Consider the following 14,201-nt stretch of genomic DNA (forward strand, 5'->3'; position numbering starts at 1 on the left):
ACTTCTAGTGGCCTGCAGCACTTGGAACCTCCCCCACACCAACAAACGATACGCGGAACCTCGCCATCATCCTGGACTCCTCCCTCACCATGAGCCACCAGATCAACGCTGTCTCATCATCCTGTTTCCACATGCTGCGCCTGCTCCAAAAGATCTTCAAATGGATCCGCACCGAGTCCAGAAAGACTGTCACCCATGCACTTGTCAGCAGCAGAATTGACCACGGCAACACACAATACACCGGCATCACCCAGAAACTCCTCAAGAGACTGCAGAACATCCAGAACACCTCCGCCAGAAACATCCTCAACATCCCCTGCCGCAACCACATCACCAGCCACGTAAGAGACCTCCACTGGCTCCCAGTCAACATAAGAATCACCTTCAAGCTCCTCACACACACCTACAAAGCCCTACATGACATGGGACCTGCATACTTCAACCACAGCCTCACAATCCACATACCCCCCAAAGTCCTACGCTCCACTCAACAGGCCCTGGCTACCGTCCATGTATCCATAAGACCATAGCTGGGGGAAGTTCCTTCTCCTACCTTGCAGCAAAGACATGTAACACCCTGCCTCTCCACCTGAGGCAATAACCGTCACTGCCTCAATTCAGGAAGTACCTCAAGACCTGGCTCTTCGGCTGAACCACATCGCTTCAATGGACCTGCAGCTCCCCTCCCACCCCAGTGCCTTGAGACCCTTATGCGTGAGTAGTCGCGCTTTACAAGCCTGTGATTGATTATGTGTAGTAATGGGGAATGTATGTCCTTTGAGGAGGATGGCTATACTACACAAATTCCAGGAGGGAATTAATACAGTACCAGAGGCATGTCAAAACAATGAAGGATACTTGGGCTGGGTTTCAAAAATGGATTCTGGTCTTTTGAGACTCTTATTCAACATATAAATATATCTGAGATTGAATGTTCAAGTAGACCCATTAAATCCTAGAATGAAATGGGATATCAACTATGCTGAGGAAATAACTTTTTGAATGAAGACAACCTGTTTATATATAAAAAACAGCAATAACGTGTTGTGCAATAACAGATGTAAGCTCATCCAATTTAAAGCACATATACCTTATTTGACACCAATGTTACAAAATTAAAATGCAGGAAGGGAATTATTTGATGTTTGTATGTATGTGATTTTTATAACAAACATTAACAGAGTACTGTAGAGGGTGAAAGGTGAATATGCAGTCAATGACTGATTAGAGTAGTATTTGGGTTCCGAGAGCAGTCGCAAACTGTTACTTTGTCATGAGGTAGTGTTCTTGAAAAACAGGTGGATCTTTAGCTCTTTCCTAAATTGCATCTTGGGGACATTCAGAAAGCTTCCTTTGGAATGCATTCCGTCCTTTGCTTACCACTGGCTTTGTAACTCATTTGTCTAGCTTTCTATTTGCTGGACTTATTTGTTTTGGTCTGTCCAGGGCGAGTTTGTACCTCCCAAGGAGAAAAGCCTTTCTGTAAACAGGCCAGTAAATCGTGTTCTTATCTCGTCACATTTGTTGCGTCTTTGAAGACAGGGGGTCAAATATCAGACTCTGTCTTCTGACGGAGCTTCGTCTTTACTTTTCTTTCTCGAACTTCAAAGTGAGAGGATTTATGTGACAATATTACTTGATACTGGGGGTAGGAACGTTTTTTCTTTTCTAGCACACATTTCAATCAATCAGGATTTATAAAGTACGGCGAATCACCCAATAGGGTATTCAGGCACTTGCAGGTCCCAGAGGCTTATTCGAACAGCCAGGTCTTGAGGGCCATTTGGAATTCCAGAAGTGAGGTGATGTTCCAGAGGTGCTTGGGGAGGCTGTTCCAGGTCTTTGCTGCAATGTGGCAGAAATAAAGTCCTCCACTTTTGCTTCGGCCGATGCAGGGAGTATGGGCAAGTTAAAGGGAGGCTGAGGTTAGTCTTCTCGACGGTTGGAAGTTCATACAGGGGTTAATGTATGCGGGTCTTGGTTGTGTAATGGCTTGTGTGCATGGGTAAGCAACTTGAATTGGCATCTCTACTGCACAGTGAGTCAGTGGAGTTGCATGAGTTGGGGTGTAATGTAGGTTCATCAGGAAGGCTGAGGAGGAGTCTGGCTGCAGCGTTCTGTATGGTCTGAAGTCTCTGGAGGAGGTGTACGGCGATTCCTATGTAGAGGGCATTGATAGAGGCCAGTCGGCTAGTGATTCGGGTCTGTGTCATGATGCAACTCCTGTGTAGGGACAGGCATTTGAAGATCTTACGTAGCTAGAGGGAGAAAGCAGGTGAAGGAGACAACGTTGATCTGGGATTTCATGGTGAGCTTGTTGTCAGTAATGATTCTGAGGTTTCTTGCATGGTCGGAGGGAGTGGGTGAGGGTCTTAGGTCTGATAGCAATCAGGAGTCGTTCCATGTGTTGCTGATTTGCAAAAGATCAGTACTTCCGTCTTGTCTGTGTTCAGCTGTAGGCGGATGTTATGCATCTGTGGAAGTTGGTTCTGGTACTGTCATCGGTGAATGAGAGTATGAGTTGGGTGTCATCTGCGTAGGAAATTAGGTTGAACATTCAAATGAAATGTGCAAGTATTTAACAATATATCAGAATTATGAACGCTCAAATGAAGCACATTTCTTGTTGATTCTGAAGTGTGTTAGAAACAAATACTTTAACATGATCAAACAAATCGATACACTAGGTGATGCATTTCCACAGATTCTTGTTTGTGCGCTATATAGTTTTGTTAGTTAAACTGTAGGTCTGTGCAAATGTAATGAACAAGTTACTTACCTTCTGTAATGATGTATTTGTAAGTGATGTAGGTTAGTTAGATTCCTGGATCTGGAGAATATTTTCTTAGCAGTACCCCTGCGCGTCGGTAGGTGGCGTTGGTCAACTCCATATTCGTCGTCCGAGTCGTGTTCGCCGGGATGACGTTGTGGTACCTACTTAGATGCTGCCCCTGCGCACTGACGTCCATTCTGACACGACTTTCCATGCCAGAAGCGCAGAGCCATGGAAAACACTGACCACTGGTGCGCTAAAACTAGGGCCCTGCAAGGGCGTCCCTGTACCTAGAAGTCAGTTCACAGAGCGGGGAGGATGGGTGGGGTGGTAAGGAATCTATAAGTACCCTATGTCCCTTACAGATACATTGTTACAGAAGGTAAGTAACTTGTTCATCTGAAAGAGACAGTTAGTTACAGATTCCTTACCTTAGAATACAAACCCCAGCAATATCAACCCCAGAGGAGGGTCTGCGAACCAAGTTCACACCAGAAAGTCCTGGAGGACAGAACAGGAAAAATAGCCATCCCTCCGGCCTTGGCTGTCCAGGCAGTAATGTCTGGTGAACATGTGCAAGGATGCCCACGTGGCTGCCTAACAGATGTCAATGAGTGGAACTCCACATGCAAGGGCAGTGTTGGCTGACGTAGCTCTAGTGGAATGAGCTCGGAACCCTACTGGAGGTTCCTTTTTCGCCAAAGTGTAACAGACTTTATTACAAAGCACAACCCATGTACAGATGGTACGTTTTTGAACAGCCCAACCTTTCTTGACACCTACATAGCCAACGAAGAGTTGATCATTCACCCGTAAATCTTTTGTGTCAAGGTAGGACAGCGCACTTTTTGGGTCCAGACGGTGGAGCTTCTCCTCCTCCTTGATGAGTGCGGAGGTGGGAAAAAGGTGGGCAAAGAAATGGTTTGTCCAATTTGAAATGATGTAACCACTTTTAGAAGGAACAAGGGTCTCGTTCAAAGCAGCACTTTGTCCAGATGCACAGAGAAGAGCAGAGGCGATGACAAAAAGGAAGGCAGTTTTAAAGGTGAGGAGCCAGCGCGGACTATTGTGAAGAGGCTCGAATGGAGCGCACATGAGATAAGTTAAGACAAGGTTCAAGTCCCACTGACAAGGATCAAGTCCCACTGGGGGATTACAAAAGGAGATAGAGGAAAGAGATGAGTAATGGCCTAAAGAATCTATTTACCATAGGGGACTTGAACAAAGATGGCTGATCAGGTAGCCGAAGGAGGGCAGAGATGGCTGTAAAATAGCCTTTAAGAGTGATGCTTGATCTTCTTCAGCACTCTGGGCAGAAGTGGTACAGGTGGAAAGGAGTACAGGAGGCTCATGTTCACTTGCGGCAAAAAGCATCGCTGTGCGAGTTCCGCCTCGGAAACTCCAACACGCAGAATTGCTGGCATTGCGCGTTCTCTTCAGTAGCAAACAGATCTAACCAAGGCTCCCCCCTCCCACTGCAGAAAGAGACCTTGCACCACCTCAGAGTGAAGACACCATTTGTGATCGACCAGGCACCGGCGGCTGAGTTAGTCCGCCCTGGCGTTCAGAGAACCTGCCAGGTGTTGAACTACCAGGGTCATGCCCCGATGTTCCAGCCCTGTCCAGAGACGAAGAGCCTCTTGACTTAGGGTCCATGACCCCACCCCGCCCTGTTTGTTGCAGTACCACATGGCGGTGGTGTTGTCCGTGAACACCTGCACCACTTTCCCCTTGAGAGAGGGAAGGAATGCCTTCAGTGCCAAGTGGATCGTCCGGAGCTCCAGCAGGTTGACATGGAGCCGAGACCAGGCGCCTCTGATCTCTGCTTCTTCCAGATGGCCGCCCATCCCAGAAGTGACGCATCTGTCACTACTGTAAGATCTGGTTGGAGACGGGAGAGGGATCTGCCTCTGACCCAATCATGGTTCGTTAACCACCACTGCAATTGTTGTGCAGTTCTATCCGTGATCTGGATGTAGTCTGAAAGATCCCCTGATGCTGCACCCACCGGAACTTCAGATCACACTGCAGAGCCTGCACATGCCATCTGGCTTGATCCACCAGCAGGATGCAGGAGGCGATGAGGCCCAGCAGCATCGGGGTCATTCTCACTGAAATCCGGGATAGAGGCTTAAGCATCATATCATAGCCTGTATATCCCAGACTCGCTGCTCGGAAGTATAGGCCCGAAACTGCACCGCGTCCAGAACCACCCCGATGAAAGGAAGCATCTGAGAGGGAGTCAGGTGTGACTTCGGCACATTGATAGTGAACCCCAGTGAATGCAGGAGTAGTCTGTAGTCTGGAGATGGGAGATAATAGCCTGGGGCGAGCCTCCCTTCAACAGCCAGTTGTCGAGATAGGGGAAGACTGGAACACTTGATCTGCCCAAATGGGCTGCAACCACAGCCATCACTTTCGTGAACACCCGAGGGACACTGGTGAGGCCAAAGGGGAGCATGGTGAACTGAAAATGTTTGTGGCCTACCGTGAACCGTAGGTAGCATTTGTGAGCTAGTAGGACGGGGAAGTGAAAATAGGAGTCCTTGAAGTCCAGCGACACCATCCCGTTTCTAGGCTCGAGAGCAGACAGGACCTGGGCCAAGGTTGGCACTTTGAACAACTTCTTCCAGAGGATGCGGTTGAGGGCCGAGGTCTAGAATAGGATGCAGGCCTTTGTCCTTCTTGGGCACCAGAAAGTAGCAGTAATAGCAATGACGACCTGCTTCTGGCGTAGGGACGCTCTCGATAGCTCCCTTGGCCAAGAGAGCTGAGACTTCCTGGCGGATAAGTGCCAAATGATCCTCCGACATGGGATCGAAAGCTGGTGGCATGGAAGGAGGGGTAGTCTTGAAGGGGAGGGAGTGGCCCCTTCATACTATTTGCAAAACCCACCTGTATTACGTGATGACTTGCCCGTGGGGGAGGTGATGGTGAATCCTGACGCCCACTGGCCTTTGGTGGCCCTGAAAGATTGGACTAGGAAGGTTTGGCTGCCGCTGCAGAAGGGAAAGAGTGAATTGGCTCGCCCGCTGGCTCCCAGACCCGCATCGTTGGGCCCAGGGGCCACGCAGAGGCTGTGCAGCTTGCATGAACCAGTGGCTGGACTGGGTCAGGCGTGGTTGGGTGTCCCTCCCGTAGCCACGAAAGGGGCGAAAAGCAGACTGAGGGGGACGGGACGACGCAGCGAGGCCCAAGGATCTGGCCGTAGCGTGAGAATCCTTAAAGCACTCAAACGCTGAGTCGCCCATCGAAGGGCATGTCCAGCAATGTTGAATGGACATCCCCCGAAAAGCCAGACGTTCTCAACCAGGTGTAGTGCCAAAGGGCTACTGACGTGGCAATCATTCTGCCTAGTGAGTCGGTGGTATCCAATCCACATCTTATTGTGAATTTGGCTGCGTCTCTCCCATCTACCACTGCCTGGGAGAGAACGGCCCGGGCACTGAGGCAGCATCTGCGCAACAGAGTCCCAGATCATATGGGAGTATCGGCCCAAGAGGCACGCAGTATTCATAGACCGCAGTGCTAAGTTGGAGGAAGAGAACATGCACTTCCCAAGGTGATCCTGCTTCTTGGATTCCCTATCTCGGGGGTGCAGAAGGGAATGTGCCCTTGGACGAAGAGGCTTGAACCACCAAGCTTTCGGGGGGAAGGGTGTTGGGTGAGCAAAACTGGGTCGCCTAGAGCCGGGCAGTGGTGGCAGGCAATTGCCCGTTGTACAGGAACCCCTGTACTGGGCTTGGACCAGGTGCCCAGAAGGATGTCAATGAGGGTTTTGTTGAACGGCAAAAGGGGTTCAGAGGAGGTTGCTGCTGGTTGAAGCACCTCTGTCAGAAGGTTAGTTCTGAATGCCATTGAAGGGAGCTCCAGGCCCAGAGCCTCAGCTGGCCTTCGCACCACCTCAGCATAAGACGCTCCCTTCTCCCTAGCCATGGTAAAGGGAGAAAGCATGCCAAGGTCTGGTTAAGTGTCTAGGCCCTCTCTCTAGTCCAGCTCGTCTGCTACAGGGTCCAGCGACCCCTCCTATTCCTCATCACCACATTCTTGATGATAGGGACCACCAGGGATGAACAGGGGAACAAAAGTAGCCTCCGGTGTCGGGTTCAACGGCGGCCGACATCGATCCGGGTCCATCGTGGGGGTGAGGTCGGGAATGGCGTCAGTCAGGGACATGACCGACGCTGGGGACAGTGCTGGAGAAGGTAGAGTAAGGTTGACCGGCTTCGATCCAGATCCAGGCCTGGATCCTTGGGGGTCTGTTGGGGCCGGAGCCGCCGGCATCGAAAGCCAAGGACCCCCCCACCGACAGTCAGGCTGCCCAAAGATGGAATGTAGGGATTCGTAAATTGCAGGAAACTGGGCAGAGGATGCTCTGGCTCTCGGCAATGGAGGAAGTCGCGGAGTCGTCCCAGGAGGCACCGAAGACCGAGCCTATGAGCGACGACGCTCCCCCGCGTCGCATCAGCCGACCGACGGGGAGAAGGTGAAGAACATTGGTGCTTCACCTTCTTCTTGTGCTATGACTTACCCGAGGACTTTGAGTGTGATGAGGTGTGAGGGCTCTGTGACCAGTCTTGAGACTTTCCTTTTGAGCAAGACCAGGAAGAACGTGGAGCCGACTGCCGGGCCTCCAAGAGCTTTTCGGACCTCTCCTGCAAAGGCTTTGGATTTATGGCCCGGCAGTCGGAGCACGACTTCGGGTTGTGGTCGCGCTCTAGGCACCAGAGGCACACGAGGTGCGGGTCTGTCCTAGACATCAGTTTGTGAGAGGCATCGCAGGGCTTAAAGTCGGTCCAACAATGGGACATCCCTCGCGCACCAGGATTTGAATACTCAAAAAAGAAGTCGAAAAAATCTTTGTCAAAAAATTTATACAGGGGTAGCTGTTTCCGGATCTGTGCTAGGCTGACTAAGAATAAGAAAGAATTGATGTCAGTTTGCAGGGGCGGCATCTAAGTAGGCACCACGATGCCATCCCGGCGAACATGACGCCGATGACGGACGCGGAGTCAACCGACGTCACCTACTGACACGCAGGGGTACTGCTAAGAAAAAATTCTCCAGATCTAGTCTGATGCCTGGGGGTAATTCTAAGGTAAGGAATCTAGAATTATCTCTTTCAGATGGTAATTTCAATTGAAAATGTGTTGTCTGTAATGGCCGTGTGCTACCACACCACGCATACTCCATTCTATGCTACACCACAAATAGCCCCTTCTAAATTAATACAACTTTTGGATGGCGATTAAGGCTGTTTATGCTCTCAATAAAGCTCAATTTTAGGATGTGCAGACCTCCAACGTTTCCCAGTTTGAATGGGTCATCTACGCCAGTAATTTTCCTTTAATTTTGGGACTTTTGGTACTGGTTTTATAATGGTCTCGCAAGTACTAGAAATCCCAGCATTGAATGAAAAAAGCCCTGGACTTGATAAGATACTCAAGCATGAAACTGTGTGATACACAGACAAAATATCGAGTTTTAAATTTCGATATACAATTATATCGAAGTTTAAATATCGAAGGGACATAATATAGAAGGTAAGTAATATCGACACTCTTAATATCGATATTAGTAATATCGAAGTTTTAAATATCGATGTCAGTAATATCGAAGTAAATAATTTCGATGTTACTAATATCGATTTTTAAATACATTTTGTGTATATTATATTGTATTTAATATGTTTAATAATTTATTTTTAATGTACTTTAATTAAATGTTGTCTTTTAGTACTGTAGCGGGTTGTGGGTTTATAGGGGAATAGGGTGGGAAGTAATTTAATTATGTTAAATTAATTATTAATTAGTAGGAATTATTAATTAATTAATTGAGAATTATTTGTAATTAATATTAATTGATTAATTGATAAATATGTTCTGTAGCGGGTTATGGGTTTATAGGGGAATAGGGTGGGAAGTAATTTAATTATGTAGAATTAATTATTAATTAGTAGGAAGCATACATTAATTGTTATTAATTGGTAAATAATTATAATTAATTGGTAATTAATTTTAAATAATTCATTAATTGATAAATGTGTTCTGTTGTGGGTTGTGTGTTGATAGGGGAATATGGTGGGAACTAATTTTAATGTAATTAAGTAATAATTAATAATTTTTTATAAGTATGTTATTTCAACCCCTACGCTATCCAACACTTTCCCTACTGTTGCACTCTCTGGAGTGGGAATAGTAATTGTTACCCCTACGCTATCCAACACTTTCCCTACTGTTGCACTCTCTGGAGTTGGAATAGTAATTTTTACCCCTACGCTATCCAACACTTTCCCTACTGTTGCACTCTCTGGAGTTGGAATAGTAATTGTTACCCCTACGCTATCCAACACTTTCCCTACTGTTGCACTCTCTGGAGTTGGAATAGTATTTGTTACCCCTACGCTATCCAACACTTTCCCTACTGTTGCACTCTCTGGAGTTGGAATAGTAATTCTTACCCCTACGCTATCCAACACTTTCCCAACTATTGCACTCTCTGGAGTTGGAATAGTAATTCTTACCCCTACGCTATCCAACACTTTCCCTACTGTTGCACTCTCTGGAGTTGGAATAGTAATTGTTACCCCTACGCTATCCAACACTTTCCCTACTGTTGCACTCTCTGGAGTTGGAATAGTATTTGTTACCCCTACGCTATCCAACACTTTCCCTACTGTTGCACTCTCTGGAGTTGGAATAGTATTTGTTACCCCTACGCTACCCAACACTTTCCCTACTGTTGCACTCTCTGGAGTTGGAATAGTAATTGTTACCCCTACGCTATCCAACACTTTCCCTACTGTTGCACTCTCTGGAGTTGGAATAGTAATTTTTAATCCTACGCTATCCAACACTTTCCCTACTGTTGCACTCTCTGGAGTTGGAATAGTAATTTTTAATCCTACGCTATCCAACACTTTCCCTACTGTTGCACTCTCTGGAGTTGGAATAGTAATTGTTACCCCTACGCTATCCAACACTTTCCCTACTGTTGCACTCTCTGGAGTTGGAAGAGTAATTGTTACCCCTACGCTATCCAACACTTTCCCTACTGTTGCACTCTCTGGAGTGGGAATAGTAATTGTTACCCCTACGCTATCCAACACTTTCCCTACTGTTGCACTCTCTGGAGTTGGAATAGTAATTGTTACCCCTACGCTATCCAACACTTTCCCTACTGTTGCACTCTCTGGAGTGGGAATAGTAATTTTTACTCATACACTATCTAAAATGTATTTAGCTTTTTTATTAGTATTATGTTGTTATTAATTGTTATTTGTCTGATTATTTTATGTATATAAATGTATTAGTAATTTTTTTTTTTTTTTTTTTTATAAGTTATGAAAATAATTAATTTAGAGTTAATATTAATGAAAAATATATTATGTATTATATATTTATTAATTTGTATTACATTATGTATTAATTTTTAATATTATAGTACATTTTTAAATGTTTATTACATTTATAAGTATTATTTTGTTAATATTAGATTTTTATTTAATAAAAAAAAACGATATTTTACAAAAAACGATATTTTTGTCATTCTATATATTGTTTTCGATATATTTGTACTTACCTTGTTAGGGATAGGATTCCTATATTTTTGACTTCGATATTTTTGTTCCGATATTTTTGTATATCGATATTTGTGTTATCGATATTTTGTCACATTCAACTGTGTAACGTATGAGCTCTGTGAGTAGAAATCAAGCACTGATAAAAATGCCATTCTTCTTAATACACTGAGCATCATGTTGATGTTAAGGAAGGGGATGCTCGTCTCACATAATATTAGTATTCATCTGGCACAAGTTAATGGATCATGTTAACATTCATGCCACTTGTGGACCAACCCCATCTGAGAAAAACCATTCAGCACAGTCTGTCCTCAATAAAGCACATGGCATACGTTGCTACCAACATGTCATCCAAATGCTTCCTTATGGTAACAGGCTTTAATTACAGTTTGTATTTCACTGAGATACGGGTGGCTTTGACACAGATTTAATGCTGTTAGTTCTTCAACAAATTCAATTTATCGATCTGTAATACCTATAAAGTACAGGAGTGAACATCTTTAGGCACTACAGGACCGCCTCCCCCCCCAAATCCTGTAGTGGATAGTAGTTATCATATAAACACTGCAAAGGGACACGTGGGGCTAGATACAGTTGGGTGAGGATGCTTTTGAGTAGTAATATCACTGTCCTTTTCTACCCCTGCCAAGTTAACAGCAAAAACCTCCTTTCGGTGCTCTTCAATTCTGCTGGAGTTCTTAGGGACTGTCTGCCACCTAGATTGCGGGCTTTACCAGTTTCCTTTGCTACCGTGCTCTTCATTTTTCAGGAAATTCCGAAAAAATAATCTTAGGGGAAGAGTGGGCTTTAATAGGTGTAGTATCCTATCTGACACTGTTAAGGGTTAACCATGTATGCCTACACTGAACACCCACCCACCACTGATGTCACGACATCACGTGACACAGTTAATAAAAGGAGCCAAGCGCACGTGCTCGAGGCTCACTAACCCACGTACCACTGGTGTCCATGTGTCGCAGTTCTTCTACCATGTGGGCCTAGGGCCCCACACTACTACAATGGCGACGAGGGAGTGTTTCGAACTCCACGCGACGCAGCCACTGCGACAGGGGAGGAGAATGCTGCCCGTGTGAAGGGCACCCCCTGGTGAGGCGACGCCGGCCGCCGAGAGGCCCAAGGGGCGTGTGCCTAAGCCCCGGGCCTAGCGCTGACGAAAAACGGACCGGGCAGAGCCCACCTGCACCGGCCGCGACTGTGCCCCTGTGAGGAGTGCTGACCGGGCGGAGCCCACTCGCCAAGGCCGCAGGAGAAGATAGGCCCGTCGGCCGGAGGTGAGCGGTGAATGGCCCCGGGGGGCCGCGCATGCCAGGAGCGACCCCCTTCATGTCTAAACATTGGCGGTGCCCACCCGCGTGGCCATGGTGCCCGACAATAAACTTTGCATAACGCAGCGCCAGCGGAGCCTACCCGCGGCCTGCACGAAGCGACTCCGTGGGGAACTCTGACGCGGAGCCCACCCGCATGGTCAAGCGCCCCGCCGGGCGTGAAGCAGTCCGAAAATAAACTTTAAATAAAGCAGTGCCAGCGGAGCCCACCCGCGGCCTGCCTGCTGCGTCTGCTGTCCCCCGCCGCGCCGCGTGTGATGAGAGGCGGCCGCGGCGAGGGTGAAAAACAATAAAAACATAGCAGCGCCGGCGGAGCCCACCCGCGGCCTGCCTGAGGCGACCCCCGATGGACAACGTTTTCAGCAAGGCCTGCGGAGCCCACCCGCGGCCTGCCTGCGGCATCTCTCCCGCCGCCCGGCATGTGTGAAGAGCCGCGGGTGGAGAGGCGAAAGTGGAAGCAAGCGGGGCCGGACTGCAATGACGCCGACCACCGCTGCCTGCCCCGAGAGAAAGAGTGAGGAGCGCCGTGATCTACTGCCGACACCCTGTACCCGCACCGCAGGAGAGAGTGCAGCGGTAGCAGCAAGGGGAGAATGATAATTAAGCGGAGCCTACCCGCTGTGATCGCTGACTCGCCCCACCTGCAAGAGCGCCAGCAGCCGATCTGAGCAATTCCCGCCCCCGCAGCCCGTGAACACTTTGCCGGCTGCTGAGGGTAGAGAGCGGGAAAAGAGAAAATAAATGCACCAACGGTAAAGAGCCAGTGGGTGCCCAACCCCACGAGACTGCACAGATCCTGCAAGTTCCCCCTCCCCGCCCGAGAACTGTCACGAGCTGCCAGGGCAGGGAGGAAGAAGCGTAAAGACTAGCATGGCCAGCGCTGGGGGGAGAAATGTGCACCCACACTCTGTGCATCCAAAATAAAAAAAAAACAGTGAAAAGGCATCCGGCTGACAGCGAAAGCAAGCACCACAGCTGCAAGCTGCATACAGCCCCCAACTGCCCCAAGTTACGAAAAGGAAAAGAAAGGACTTACCTGCAGTGACTCCAGCCCCCTCCTGGCACCAACAGGTCCTGCAAGCAAGCTCAGGACTCCAAGCCCAAACAACATGGGAAGGAAAAATTACCAAGAGGAGGCAAGCTCCTGCTGAAGGGAATCCAGCCCACACTGCCATCTAGTGGTCACTGGGTGATATTGCGTCAGAGGAAGCACAAAGAAGCCAACAAGCACAAGACACAACAAGGGAAAGCCGACAGAGGTAAAGAAAGCCTGCAGCGACGCGGCCGAAGACGGAGACCCAACCCCGCGGCAGAAGTGACGCATGTGGCCACAGGTGATCACCGCAATCGCAGAAGACAACCTCACGCTGGACGGAGAGGAAGAGTCAAGACGTCTACCGCAAGCAGCAAGTTTCAAAGGCAACCGCTGGAAGAGCGCAAGTGTACCCCGGACGCGGACAGTACAAGACAGCGCCTGAAAGTAAGGAAGCCACACCCAAAGCACCAGAAGACGTGCGAGGCAAGTACCCAAGTGTGAAGAAGAAAAGTGCGACAGGCAAGTGGAAAAGCGACAACGCCAAAGAATCAAATGAACCGCAAGGAACAAAGCTACACTGAAGATGTATCACGACGGTACCAAGTGAAGCAAGAACTTGCCACTACACTGCACACTGACGTGCACCGGAAGAGTAACGCAAAGTTACCCCGCAGCCAAAAGGAGGCGAAACAACCAAGCAAGGTGAACGCCCCAAGAAGCTAAAGAACCTCACCGGAAGCGAGCACGAGAAGTGCATCCACCGGAGAAGGTCCAGGGAGAGGTGAAGCTCACCTTCCGGAAAAGCAGAGCACAAGCAGAGCGCAGGAGAAACTGCGCCAACGCAAAAGCACTGCAGCCGAACCAATAGCGATCCCAACGGTCGCGGATAGCAAGAAGACTCACGAAGAGCAAGCTGTCCACCCCATCTGGTAGCAAAGAAGATCGCCCAGGAAAAAGGATGATCCGACAAGCCAGAGGGGCGCCCAAACAAAAGCCGATCACCCAAAATGATTGCCAGAAATGAAAGAAGAACTTCTGCCAAGTCAGGATGAATATGTCCTGCCAGAAGACGTCCGTAAACCGAGAGATCAGAAGACCCGGAGAGACGGACGCAACACCAAGAGTAACTGGAAGTAAAAGGAGGCAAGAGAGAAGATCGTAATGACCGGTCCAGTCACCGAAGAGTGGAGAGAAGACAGTGTCCTAAAGACAGGACAAGACCAGAAGGAAACAGGCGGAGTGCACGCTGCTTGAAGAAGCCTGGTCAGCAAGACAAAGGAAGAAAGGTGACCGCTCGAAAAGGAGAAGAGTGGCACGATGCCATGAAGAAGAGAACTGAAGAAGAAGTCATGTGGCACGACGCCATCATCAACAACTTCTGGAAAAGGTGAAGAGAGGTGTAACAAGTCCACACACCTACAAGAAGAAGAAGAGGTGACACACTACAACATCGTGTACAGTGAC

This window comes from Lissotriton helveticus, chromosome 4_1 (assembly GCF_964261635.1).
Source record: "Lissotriton helveticus chromosome 4_1, aLisHel1.1, whole genome shotgun sequence".
NCBI lineage: Eukaryota > Metazoa > Chordata > Amphibia > Caudata > Salamandridae > Lissotriton > Lissotriton helveticus.